Genomic DNA, 13,492 nt, shown 5'->3' with positions numbered 1-13,492 from the left:
TGATTTTCATTACTTAAATTGTTAAAACATAGGACTGGTATTTCAAGGGGTAATGTTCACTTGGTCAGAAGATTAATTTATATGCTATGCCTTATCTAACAATATTAGGTATATGAATAATAAGAGCTAACACCACCGTCTGCCTGTAAGTGGTAGACATCCTTCTAAGTACTTCACATTTATACTCTTATTTAAGCCTCATGAAAACTCTAGAAGATACGTATTACTCACTACTCTCATCTCATATATGAAAAAATGAGGCACAGAGGGTTCTAAGGTACTTCCCCAAGGTCATACAGTTAACAAGTACAGGAGACATGGTTCAAAATAAAGCTGTCTGATCTGGAAGCAGCTCTTTTTAACACCTGCTAAGCAGCAGTATTTAAGAGTCCCCAAAGAACATACTTTGTTTAACCAAAGTTTTTTTGTCAGCTAGAATTAATGTTCATCTAACAGTGCAAGGGACTATGCTAATCATTTTGCAGAATTCTCTCATTTAGTCTTCAGAACAGTCTTGTAAGGTATTATCACTATTTCCAATTTATAAGTAGTTACATGAAGACTTAAGAGGTTAAGTTCCCAAAGTCAAGTAGTAGAGTCAAAACCCTGAGCCCCAGATCCACTGACTGAGCTCTTAGTTACAAGAGTTCACCTATCTAGAAAGAGAAGTATGTTTTACACAAGCTCTACCTCAGTGCTACTGACTATCTGGAATGGATAAAACTCAGACCAGGCTCATGTCTGCAAATCCCAGCATTTTGGGAGGCAAAGGGCAGGAGGATCACTGCAGCCTAGGAGTTCTAGAGCAACCTGGGCAACACAGTGAGACCTCATCTCTACAAAAAATGTTTAAAAATTGTCCAGATATGTTGGCACATGCGTGTGGTCCCAGCTACTAAGGAGGCTGAGATGGGAGTATCACTTGAGCCCAGGAGGTCAAGGCCGCAGTGAGACATGACTGCCACTGCACTCCAGCCTCGCCAACAGAGATAAACTCTGTCTTAAAACAAACAAACAAAAAACCTTAGTTGTAGGGCCTACCCTGTGTATTGGAGGATGTTTAGCAGTGCATCCCTAGTTTGTATCCAGAAGGTGCCAGTCTAAAATCAAAAGTCTAAAATCAAAACTGTTTTTAGACTTTGCCTAATGTCCTATAGGTAGAGACGTAAGGTTTCTCCCCATTGAGAACCACGGTACTAAGTAGTATATTTTTTTCTTTGGATACTTTTGAATAAAAACTAAACACATTTCCACTGCTTTATCTCTGTTTCCAATTACCCTGATTGCAGCACTTTTGTTAAAATAGACTATCTTTATGCAAGTTAAAAAACAGAATTTAAGCAGCAATTTCCTTAGTTATATTTTGGTTTTGTGGATCATCCACACATTTAGAAACCATTTAACTATCTTGTAGCAGGATAATTCTTGGCTAACTTTGAAAATCAGACAGATATAATAGTCCTTGTCTCACACAATTATGCAGATTAAACAAAAATATGCTTGTAAAACATTTAGCCCAATAGCTGGATTATAATGAATGCTCAATTAATGTTTGTGATTATATTATTATCATAACTATTATTTGTGTAATTTTCACAGGTTACTTTTCTAGTTTATCTTCAAATTTCCAGAAACTATCATGCCTCCTCTCTAGATTTACTGAAAACATTTACTTAGAGGTCATAATATATGTCTAAATGCCAAAGCAAACTCATTATATGGATATAACCTTAAAGTCAATGGAAGTTGAGAATCAAGGCACAGTGACAAATGATTGAAAGAAAATATTTGACAGTAAAAGCTTAAATACCTACGTCTATGGATAAGGCATATGCCAGTTATAAATAAGGCACAAATCATGAAAAGTGTTTTCACTATAAGAAAAACTTTAAAAAAAATGGTACAGGTTGTATTCTTCCCCCCATACAAATCAACACGACACTCATTAATTGTGTAGCTCTTTACCAATTATCTTTTAATACAAAAGTATTAACAGAAACATAGGTACCAAACCCAAGAAGAAAATATCTAGAATCTCTAACATGAGACAATCTTCAATCCAGTTCCATGCATCTGTTCATTCTCTCTAACCTAAACATATTTGCATGGCCTTATTATTATTATTTGTATTCTTATTTTTACTCAAGGTAAAATATTGCCTTCAATTGCCTATGCTTTGCTGCTTTATATGGCCAGTGCCAGAACTCTATCTCAATATTTGCCCAGGCCAGTCATAAATGCTGAGACATAAAGAACAAGTGCCCAACAGAGAAAGAGCTACCAGGGTGCGCAGCTTCATTCTGCCAGTCATGGCTCACAGTGGGAAATTCTCTTCAGTCTATGATAAAAAAAAAAAAAAAAAAAATCCCAGCCACCACAAGGCTACTGCTCCAGGAAAAACTCTAAGACCCAGATTTGGTTTTTCAACACATTTTGACCTCTAATATTTAAGAAAACAAAGCAGACAGCATGAACACAAAAGCAGACAGACATTTTTAAGTCTCGAGTCAATTATTTCAGATGAAAAAGGAACTCTCTAAAGAGAACAGCAGCTGCTGGCTTAAGGAGCTATAGGTCCTATCAAATTGCAATATAGCCCTAAATACTCCTCTGTAATTATTATTTTCCTCATATGACTGCATAGTTCCCATGGAAGCAAATAACTTTTAAAAATTCAATCTTTGTTCTTCCAAGAGCTTATATCAGTAGAACTCACTGGTATCTGTTAATTCTTTATTTCACGGGCTTAGAGAAACCTATACATTCCAACACCCTCCTCACCACCACCTTCACAGTTAGTTGGGGCCAGATGACTTGTTTTGACAAAAAGATTATGGACAGAATATAGTGTGTCACTTCCAGGGAAAGTCAGAAAAAGCTCCCTGAGGCACCTCCCTCCCCCAGCTCTCTTTTCCCCTGTAATAGCAATATGGAAGCCACATGTTGGAATGGCAAAGCCATTAACATAGAAGCAGAATGGCCCTTTGACACAGGACTTGAGAGGGAGCTGCCCTGGAGAACAGCAAGGCCCACAGTAGACTCTGCATACACAGAAAAATAAATGTCTGTCATGTTAATCCACCAAGACTTCAGGGTTTATATATTATCACAGCGGAGTTCAGACTGTCCTGACAAATGTTATCTCCTAACACAGTTACTAGTATGAAGTAAGTGCTTAATATGTAGCTCTTTAAAAACAAATGTGCAGAGCTAAGAACACCATTTACTAGTAACACTGAAGTTGAGATATGGATTACAAAGAAAAAAACACAGTCATCTTGATTTATATTAAAAAAGCAATTTCTGCATATTAAGCATGAGCAGACTACATATCAACCGACTAAATAGCTCAGGGAGTACTCAGCACAACCCCATATTGCTGACTAAGGCACAGACAGGTCATAGTCACATAAAAAGCTCATCACCACCATAAAGCAGCCCATATATGTTAGGTGCAAAGTGAATGAAAAGAGCAATCTAGTTGGAAGGGAGTGGATCTGTAACTTTTACTCAATTCTCATCTTTCTTCTGCCTTTTATCTAAATTGCTTATCTTGGCATAGTATAAGCTACTTTGTGAAAAAGAGAGGACAGCACTTTCACTGCAGTTATCGGCCTGGTGGTAGAGAGCATTAGAGGTCCAGAGTCTTGCCTCAGCTCTGCTGGGCAGTGCCTGCATGACTTTGACGTCTGATTAGAATCTTTATTACTCTCTATTTGCCCACTGATAAAGTGGGCCCAATGACAACCCTAAGACAAGGTCGTGGTACGGATTAAGGAGCACTGTGTATATAAAGAATCTGGCAAAGTGTTTGGTATTCGTTGGCACCCAATAAATGTTGGTTTAATTTCTTCATTCCCTTTCTCTTATTCTGCCACCCTCCATTCTACCTTCCTGGATATTTCTTTTCAATATCTTGCTTAGTTGTTTACTTGTTTTAAACTAAAAAATGAAGATAAATGCTAGATAATCACGAAAACCCTGATCAGTATGAAATATCTATGCTCTTGAAGTTTGAGTATTGCCTGGAATTTGGATTTGGCAGCCTGATTTGACAAAAATCAAAATAATATCACGATATCCTATGCCACCAAAGTTGGAGCATGAGAAGGAATGGAAAGAAGTGAAAGAAGGGTAAGCAACAGCACAAATGAGAAGGGATGCAAAGTGATCTGCAAACAGCCATTGATGAAAAGAGTTTAAACAAAATTCAGAATCACACAGACATAAATTAATACTGTGCACTTCCTGGATTTTAATTAATTCAGATATATTGACAACAAACTCAGCCCAAATGGTACACTGTTTTGGTCAGTGGAACTCAAAAGGATACAAAGTTAATACAGCAGCACAAGTTTCACACTATTGGTGTTCTTAAGAGAATATCTTAAAGGGTAGGCAGTAAAAGAGATGGATTGGCATTTGCAAATCATTTCTTGTCTCTTTGCGTCCATCTCAGCCAACACAATCAATATCCAGTAAAAACAAATACCCCACACTGTAATCCCTCAACAGAGCCCTGCTCTAGCCACTGTTTCCTGACATGTTCTTAAATATCTGTAAGTTTTGAATGTATTTCACTTTCTGACTTTGGCCCCAAACTTGCTTTTCAATTGGATAATGGCTAATGTTCTTTGGCTATCCTCACTTCTGTCTACGTTTGATCCTTAGGCTACATTGACTTTGGTGATACCAGATAATACCCCAGCCCTGTTCTGCTTAGGCAACAGCACCATCCAGGACAATCAGAAATCAGAGGAGGCTAGCAGGATCATCTTTTAAAAATGGCTAAGCATGAGCATATCAAAGGAAAGATATAAACAATTTCTTCTTTATGACCAGCCAATACTCCAGTGTAACTTTCATGGAAAACACTTATTTGAAAGAGAATTGTAAATTCACCTAAGTTAGAGAAAAGAAAATTTTTAATACATGTGAGTGTATTACATGTGAGTGTAATACATGTGAGTTGCAATGAAGGAACACCTAATGTATAAATGAGTTAATACAGAAATAGATTTTAAAGAGGATTTGGAATCATTTTTTTCTCCCCATCTTACTCCTATACCTGCTGAAGGGCTGTATTCTATTTGCTAAGGGGCTTTGTTTATATAAAAGGTGATCTTCCCTCCTGCCGGGTCCAGAGAATTAGGTGCAGTAGAAAAATAAATCAACAGTTGATAAATGCAGCAAAAACACTGCCTTAAAATGTTATCCCTTATCTGTAACAGTCCCATACAAAGCCTAGGGTTTAAGATGAATTCCAAAGAATGACTTTTAAATTTCAACATGGTTCTTCTTACATTACTTTAACCTAGGTCTCTGCTTTTGCTCTCTGTTTACAAACCTACAACACGACAAAGACTTGGTCTCAGTATTTGCTGTCACCATGTGCAAATGACCACGTTCTAAATCGTTACTCAAAGTCTTCTTCCTTTACAATGTCTTCCTAACTCCCCAGCAGAACTGATTTCAATTTATTTCAGCTCTCTAAGCATATTTTTCCCCCAAATCTAGTGTTTTTAATCTCAAACTGCCTCATATTTGGTTATTTTTAATGTCCATATCCTCTATAAGGAAACTGACAGTACTTGGAACCTATCTTCTTTTTTTGATTCTCACGTCCCTCAGAGTGCCTCGTCCACTACTTTGTAACCTACTAATCGGTATGTGTTTGTTCAACGGAACTGAAAATATAAAAAGAGGGAGAAATCTCACATGGCCTCTTCATATTTGTTCATATTTGTATTAGGAAAGCGAAGGGTCCAAGCTCATGTAAACATGCAATATGTCAAGGAAAAAGATAGTTAAGACAACCAATCACATATCCCAGATTCTTAAGGCAGCATTCAGAGACCTCTATTAGATAAGGCCTTGCAAAGAGACAAAAAGCAACTCTTATCCCTTAGTAATGGATAGACTGTCTCTCTCTAGATCCTGCTTATTCCTAATTCTATTAAATTTAAACTCCTACCTTCCTGCTATCAGCCAGAAACCCCAGCCAAATAGTAAAAGCCGGATGCTTTCTCGACACTTAATAAACCCAGTAAGGGTAGAAAGCTTTTTTATGGTGTAGCAACATGGGTGTTAGCCAGGCTGGATGGTACTGCCTTGGCATATAAACCCCAAGAAATGTTTCTTCTTGAGAAGATACTCAGTTGACCCATAATCTGAAGACATAAAACCTTCCTGCACACACACACACACACACACACACACAAAACCACAAAGTGTTAAAGACCAGCAGCATCAGCATCACGTGAGAGCTTTTAAGAAATGCAGGATCTCAGAACCCACCCCCAGACAACCTGAATCGGAACTGGCATTTTAACATTATCTCCAAGTGACTCATACATAGGTAACATTTTTAAGAAGCATGGACGCTGGATATTCTGGCATCAATATTTCATTTGCTTCCTGGCAGTCTCTTTGCTCTAAACCATAACTTCATTACAAAAACTATTCGCTTCTCACACCCTCTCCTCTAACTCTGCATGTTTTTTCAGGCATCCATTTGTTTTAATATGTAATGCAAAAAGAGAAAAGACTTCTCTAGTGTGTAGAATGTATACATTTCATTCACATACATTATATCATTAGATCTTTGTGATATTCCTGTGAATATCGTCATGTATAACTTGTTACATGCCACTCATGTACATAAATATCTGAGAACCTCCATGTCTAACGCTTTGAAGATACAGACGGCTTCCGTCTGTAGTCAACCAATGCTCCAACCTCGGGATTAGAGAATTCTGATTGCATTATCCATGGAGCCGAGAACTTAAAAGCCCAGTTCTATCTTACTCTTGAATCTTTTGCTTTTTCAACTACCATAACCCAGTTTCTCCCACACAGAGACACTAAACGTGCATACTCTTGATGAAAGCTTTTGTAGTGGCCATTACATAATGGATTTGCCGTCAGTTGTCTAAAATGTGCCTGCTGAAGAAATAAAAAAGAAAAACCTAATCCATGCTTATAAGTAATAGAGTTTTCAACTAACTAAAACCTATTTGGGCATTTCTGTCCTCTATAGCATGAGTTTTCAATTGGCTTTAGTCATTTATGTGATCTGAACATTTTTAGCAATGAGTAAAACAACATAGGTAATATTATTAAATATATATTATAGTTTCATTAAGAAAGCATTTATAGTGTTAGGATGTTTATCGTTTTAGAATGTAATATAGGAAATTGTCAACCATTTTCAAAACCAGAGCACAATTTCAAAATGTTTAGCCTAATTCTAGGCCACATTCTGAAGAAATATCTCTACACAATGCAAAATATTAACTAAAACTTTAGGCTTCATCAAAATGCCTCAACACTGTTGTTTAGGCATAAAAATACATTACTTTTATAAAGTCTTTTGGTTATTAAATAATGGACAGGTGTCTACAATTTAAAAATCATCTGGGTATAATGACTTAATTCTAGTACATAGGGAGGCCAAGGTGGAAGAATTGCTTGAGGCCAGGAGTTCTAAACCAGCCTGCGAAACATAGCAAGAGCCCTGTCTCTACAAAAAAAATTAAAAATTAGCCAGGCATGGTAGTGCGCACTTGTGGTCCTAGCTACCTGGGAGGCTGAGGTGGGAGGACTGCTTGAACCCAGGAGTTGGAGGCTGCAGTGAGGTATTGGAAGGAAAAGTCCAGAAGCCATACAACTTACCACAAGTTCCACTGTTGTCTGTCACTGTCTAGCTGAGTAACTCTGGCCAGTCCCTTCTTCCTCACTCTCAGTTTCTTGATCTGCAAAATGAGGTGATTGGAAACTAGATGATGTAAGAGTCCCATACAGCCTGAAAATGCCATTTTTCTGCAAGACTGGAAACCACATCTGAGTACATTTCCTCTCCAAAAGCAACACACAGAAGATGAAAAGATTTTTAAATGGCACTTGGCACTACTGATGTTCCAACTCGTTCATACTATAATCTCAGCTTGATACTTTAGAACCACATAGGTTGCTAGTATCCACCACAGACAAGCAAAACAGAAGAGAAAGGCTGTTGGCATACTCTTTGCCTGAGAAGTGTTGCAACTGAAAGTCAGACCAGAGAGAGAGTAAATCTTCTCCTCCCCCTACTGAGGATCTGGTGACTCTTTCTGGGCCCTGCCTCAGGAATTTCTCCTAGAGAAATTTTTCACTGGGGACCTGGGAGTCTAGCCCTTGACTGAACCCCAGACGTGGATGCATTTCCTCCTGGAAGGCTCCCTGCCTGGACAAGTCCTTCAAAATCAACCTAAAAAGGAACTCCAGTCTCCAGGGAGCTGTACATTTTAGCATCTTTTAATCAGATGTCTGGCCTTCTCTGGTCTTTTTTGAGACCTTTTTTTTTCTTATTGTGTTATAATTTTATTATGTTAATACACAAAGAGTTGGCAATGTATAATTTTAAAAGGCAAATTCAGTCTTTGAATGAAGACTGTGTGATGATCACGGCTCATGCTTTAACTACATTTACTTATCTTCCTTTCTTCATTCTTGCATGGGACAATATCTTTGAAATGGCTTTTGTTTATTTTTTAAATGAGTTTCATGTTTTCCCCCTTTTCTCCTTTTCATTACTGTTTTCTAGCAGAAAATCAGAAAGTCAGGGAATGGTTTAAGTTTGTAAAATCTGAGAGATCATCTGGACTTAAACCCAATTTCATTAAATGGCTTAGGAGATGTAAATGTAATAACTCAACAAGGCAGTACTCAGATATCATGTATGTAAAAGTGAGTACTGCCAATATCCCTAGTAATTAGGCCAATCGTTAAATCAGAGTTTAACAGATTAGGTTCATTTTTATGACATACAGTGAACCTGAAACACTGGGTCCTATTAGCATTTAATATATAAAGTAAGCTAGTATCTGTACCTAAATAATTGCATACACAATGTAGTCAACACAGAGGATACAAATTCTAGAAAAAAAGTGTACACCCAAAAAATAACAATTCTGTTATTAGTCGCATTATTGTTGTCATCTATTATGATAAGCCTAAACTACCCAAGCATTCATCAAAGGAGTAATTCAATAGAATGTTTTCGGCATGCTCTTCTTTTAACTAAAAAGAGAATATGGAATGAGAAGAGAAAAAATAAGATTTTTTATTCCAGTCTGAAAAAAAAAAATTCTTTGGAGCTCCTCATGGTATGCATGACAAATAAACATACATTTCTTGCTTTCTGCAACAAGAGAACTGTTATGTGCCTTTGCAATTAATTACTGTTGTCTCCAATGTTTCTAGAAAATTAATGTCAAATTCATTTGAAAGTGGCTTCTGGAATAACAAGACCTCTAGTCCATTTCCTGTATGGTAATGTAATGACAGCAAGATACCCTTTTAAATTTTATGTGTTCAAATTGGTTTAAAAAGGTAAATTTCTACACTATAATTAATGTATGCCAACAATTTTCAAACAGTTTTAGCAGTGGAGCTCTTCTTTGAAACAACATATTGGGCCCAACATAAGTTAAGGCACTTTAAATGTCTATCATTGGCTAAGAATATACTTTATATTTTGTGGAACTCATCAAGTACCTTCCTAGAATTTGAAAGGTTGGTAGGAAAGTATTCTTCAAATTCATATATCTCATATTATTGATGAGAAAACTGAGTCTACAAAAGAGGAAATGATATGAGTATGTCTCACAACTAGTTAGTGACAAAAGTTAGAATTCATGACTCATTCATTTATGCAACTGATGTTTATTGAGAACCCTCCATGTACTATTTTGTGCTAGGTTTCCTATGGATATGACATGTTTTTATTGATCATTTAAATTTTATATAATTTTGTTATTATTTTATTTAATCATTTCCTAGCCATACAGAAAAAAACTCACATCTATTTTGTTTGTTTGTTTGTTTGTTTTGAGACAGAGTCTCACTCTGTCGCCCAGGCTGGAGTACAATGGCGTGACCTCGGCTCACTACAACCTCCGCCTCCCAGGTTCAAGCGATTCTCCTGCCTCAGCCTCCTGAGTAGCTGGGATTACAGGCTTCCGCTCCCACTCCTGTCTTTTTTTTTTTTTGTATTTTTCGTAGAGACAGGGTTTCACTATGTTGGCCAGGCTGGTTTTGAACTCCTGACTTCAAGTGATCTGCCTGCCTCAGCCTCCCAAAATTGCTAGGATTATAGGCATGAGCCACCGCCCCCGGCCGAAAACTTGTATCTATTAACCAATCATTAAATCTGCATTAATCATGTCTCATGTGTAAAGAACTAAGAATGTGTTAGAAAAAGGCAAGTGAACCTAGAAGTTCTTAATCTGTTTAAGTAGTGGATATGCACAAACAAGAAATTTGCTTTAAAAAGCTAGGATGACATTTAAGTGCTAAGTAGAATATAGCAATTAATATATTGGCCTCAGAAACTTATACCCCCAAATTTGGCACTTTCACATGCTCAACTGAAGAAGAAGCTCAAGGTCTAACAACCCCCACCTCAGCCCCCTATCTGAGCTCTCAATCTCTCAATTCTTTGTCTCCTGTCTCTCCCAAAGCACAGGATAAAGTTGCTCTCTGAAGTTCCCTCATCTAAAGCCCAGATCCACCAAAGAAGGTCCCTTTCCTGAATTTTCATTAACTGAACTGTTTCAGTAGGAAGAAGGACAAGTCTGTCAACACACCTGGATAGACTTTTGCCACAAACCATTGTCTGCTCTGCAGCCCAAGAGACTTTGTCCCAGGCCACTGTATGTTCTTCAAGCCCACTGAATTTTCCTAATAATCATTGACTCCCCTCAAAGTCATTCACATTTCCTGATGTCCTTTATATCGTAGGGTAATCGCTGTGGTTCTCTCCCATGCACGTTAATAAACTCATATGCCTTCTCACTTATTAACCTGCCTTTTGTGAGATGATTTTCAGCAGTGGGCTAAGGGGAAGTGTTTTCTTTTTTGGCCCTGAAGTACGTTATGTAAAGAGAGATTCTTAAAAAGAGAGAGCTCATTGGGACTGACTTCAAGTATTGGAATAAGCTTCAAGGAAGAGATAAAATTTGACCTTAAAGTATTTATTAACTATTGCCACTTATATTGTATTAAAGACATTGGCATCATCCATGGCATCTGAATTGCAATAACTGTATAAATAGACTTTTTCCAATTAATAGCTCATAAAAAACTAGGACAAATTTGTATTATTAACATCAATAGGCTCCTAAAGAGTTATTCAGCAGCTGAGCAGTTCATTTTTCAGCTACTTTGTTTGTGACCTTCGTTGTAAAAATCCTGATCTTTTTCATCCATGAATGAACCCAGTAAGAATTTCAAAATTGACCAGATCTTCATCAGTCTTGGCCATTTCCTGAGACCAACTAGGCATTGTGTTCAAATTTATCTCTTACACAATTTCCTGACTTAATTCTCACCCAAGTCAAAGTTATCTTTCCTTCCTCTAAAGAATGTTACTCCGTACATTTATTTAAAAACTCTCCTAGATTTTACTCTATTATTTGCATATGTTACTATATTATTTATAAATAAATGCCATTTTTCTCAGCTATGTTAGAAGCCCACGACAATAAAAACCATGGCTTATTCCAAAATACAGTGTTTTGCCAAAGAGGCACTTAGCAAATAGTCACTGTTGTAATTTGCTTTTAATGGAAAAGCCCACACGTTACAGAATCTGTACTAGTCAATGAGTAGGTGCTGACAGCCTACAACTTGTGGCTTTTCATGATTTATTGATATGTTCCTCAAATCCTAGGACCTTACCTGTGATGCATTCTAATGGTTTTCTAGTCTATATTATTCCATTTCAATCTAATTCATTAAAAAAATTACAGGTTCGCTGAATGATAAAATTGATTTTATCATCATCTCTGGTTGCATGAATTCAATCAAATTATTAATCTATTCCAAGGATTATTTTATTTACTTGTAGAATATAGATAACAATATTATCACTTTCATAGGATTGCTTTTAGTATTAAATTAAATGCTACCACTAGCATTGTGCTTGGGGCTTAGTGTTCAATAAAAGCATACTATTTTTAGGGATATTCTTATTTTAATTATTTCCACCATTGTATTAGTATTATAAATTCAACTTTAGATATTTGAAAACTGTTAATTTATGTTAAAATTCTTAGATACATGCTACATATTGTTAAAGTCCTAACTTTTTTTTTTGCTCTTGTTGTCCAGGCTGGAGTGCAGTGGCGTAATCTTGGCTCACTGCAACCTCTGCCTCCTGGGTTCAAGTGATTTTCCTGCCTCAGCCTCCCAAGTAGCTGGGACTACAGGTATCTGCCACCATGCCTGGCTAATTTTTATATTTTTAGTAGAGACAGGGTTTCACCATGTTGGCCAGGCTGGTCTCAAACTCCTGACCTCAGGTGATCCACCTGCCTCGGCCTCCCAAAGTGCTGGGATAACAGGCATGAGCCACCATGCCCAGTCCTAAAGTCCTAACTTTTTATCAAGTGTTAAAGGAAAATAAAAAAGACAATAAATAGAATTAGTCCATACTCCTTCTAGACATCAAATACTCAACATTATTTTGTTGTTGGTTCACTCTGCAGACTTTAGATTTAGTACTTCATCTCTGTAGTGATTAAGGAATGTGGAAAATGATAACATGGCATTTCATTTAGATGCTTCTTTGAGGTGACATACATGACAGATTCATTCTTCTAACTTAACTGTGATGAAATTCATCTCATCTTCTATTAATGGCAGAAATATGAACAGAAGCATGTGGTCTCCGTCATCTCTAATATTTGTACCAGAGAAGAAGATATTAACTAAAAGAAAACTGAAATATATCTTCTGTTTTTTTAATAATTCTGGTTTGAGCCCTCAAATTATTCTATACCCATGAGGTTATAAGTAAAAGCATATTTTTTCATCTTTCTTAGATTATAAAAGTAGGTAGTTCCTTTATAATACAATTCACTACTGATACAATTTTAATATAAAAAATAAGCATTAGAAATAAAAGGTATATGTGTGAGATACATGTTCATATTTCTTCTAGTATTGACGCTCATAGGAAGAAAAAATAATTTGTTTACTGTTTCTGCCATGACTTATGAGAAATCCAAGCATGTTCAAACACACCAACAAAGAGAAATAATACCAACTGCTCAGTGGGAGATAAAGTGAGGCTGTTTCCCCAGGTGGAGTTTATGGTTGTCTTTCAATCACTGAAGAGACTGAATTTTTCCTCAATCTAAACTAATCTTGCTTGCTTTCAATCTTACCCCCTCTGAGCCTGTAACTCCTTCCTTTTCTTTCTTTCTTTTTTCTTTTTTTTTTTAACTAATTTAAATATGGACCTCTTTTAATCACACATTTCAAAAGACTTCTCCAGCGCACCCACTGAGTGTACCACACTTGTTTCATTTTGTTAATTGAATGGTTCTTAAACAACCTCATTATCTGCCCACAGCACTTAGCATTTTCCTATTATAAAGCTATCCTTTGCAATTTCTTCTCTGCCTACCAGGAAGGCTAAAATCTTGCTTTTAGTGTCTCCCAACAC

General features: G+C 36.7%; 1 protein-coding gene across 4 annotated transcripts in view; it reads right to left on the bottom strand.

The window, feature by feature from the left end:
- The window catches only part of LRRC4C (leucine rich repeat containing 4C), a 1,306,046-nt gene that overhangs the window by 121,732 nt on the left and 1,170,822 nt on the right, over nt 1-13,492 (bottom strand). Inside the window, exon 5 of one of the 4 annotated variants that reach the window (XM_023185519.2) lies at nt 7,675-7,754. The exons of the other annotated variants lie outside the window; for them this stretch is intronic. The gene's annotated coding sequence lies outside the window, so the exon portion shown is untranslated. The remainder of the gene's footprint in view (nt 1-7,674; nt 7,755-13,492) is intronic. 4 annotated transcript variants of the gene reach the window in all.

The sequence above is a fragment of the Piliocolobus tephrosceles genome, chromosome 13, assembly GCF_002776525.5.
Source record: "Piliocolobus tephrosceles isolate RC106 chromosome 13, ASM277652v3, whole genome shotgun sequence".
Classification (NCBI taxonomy): domain Eukaryota; kingdom Metazoa; phylum Chordata; class Mammalia; order Primates; family Cercopithecidae; genus Piliocolobus; species Piliocolobus tephrosceles.
Note: the sequence above shows the minus strand (reverse complement) of the source record. Positions and strands in the feature narration are given on the sequence as shown.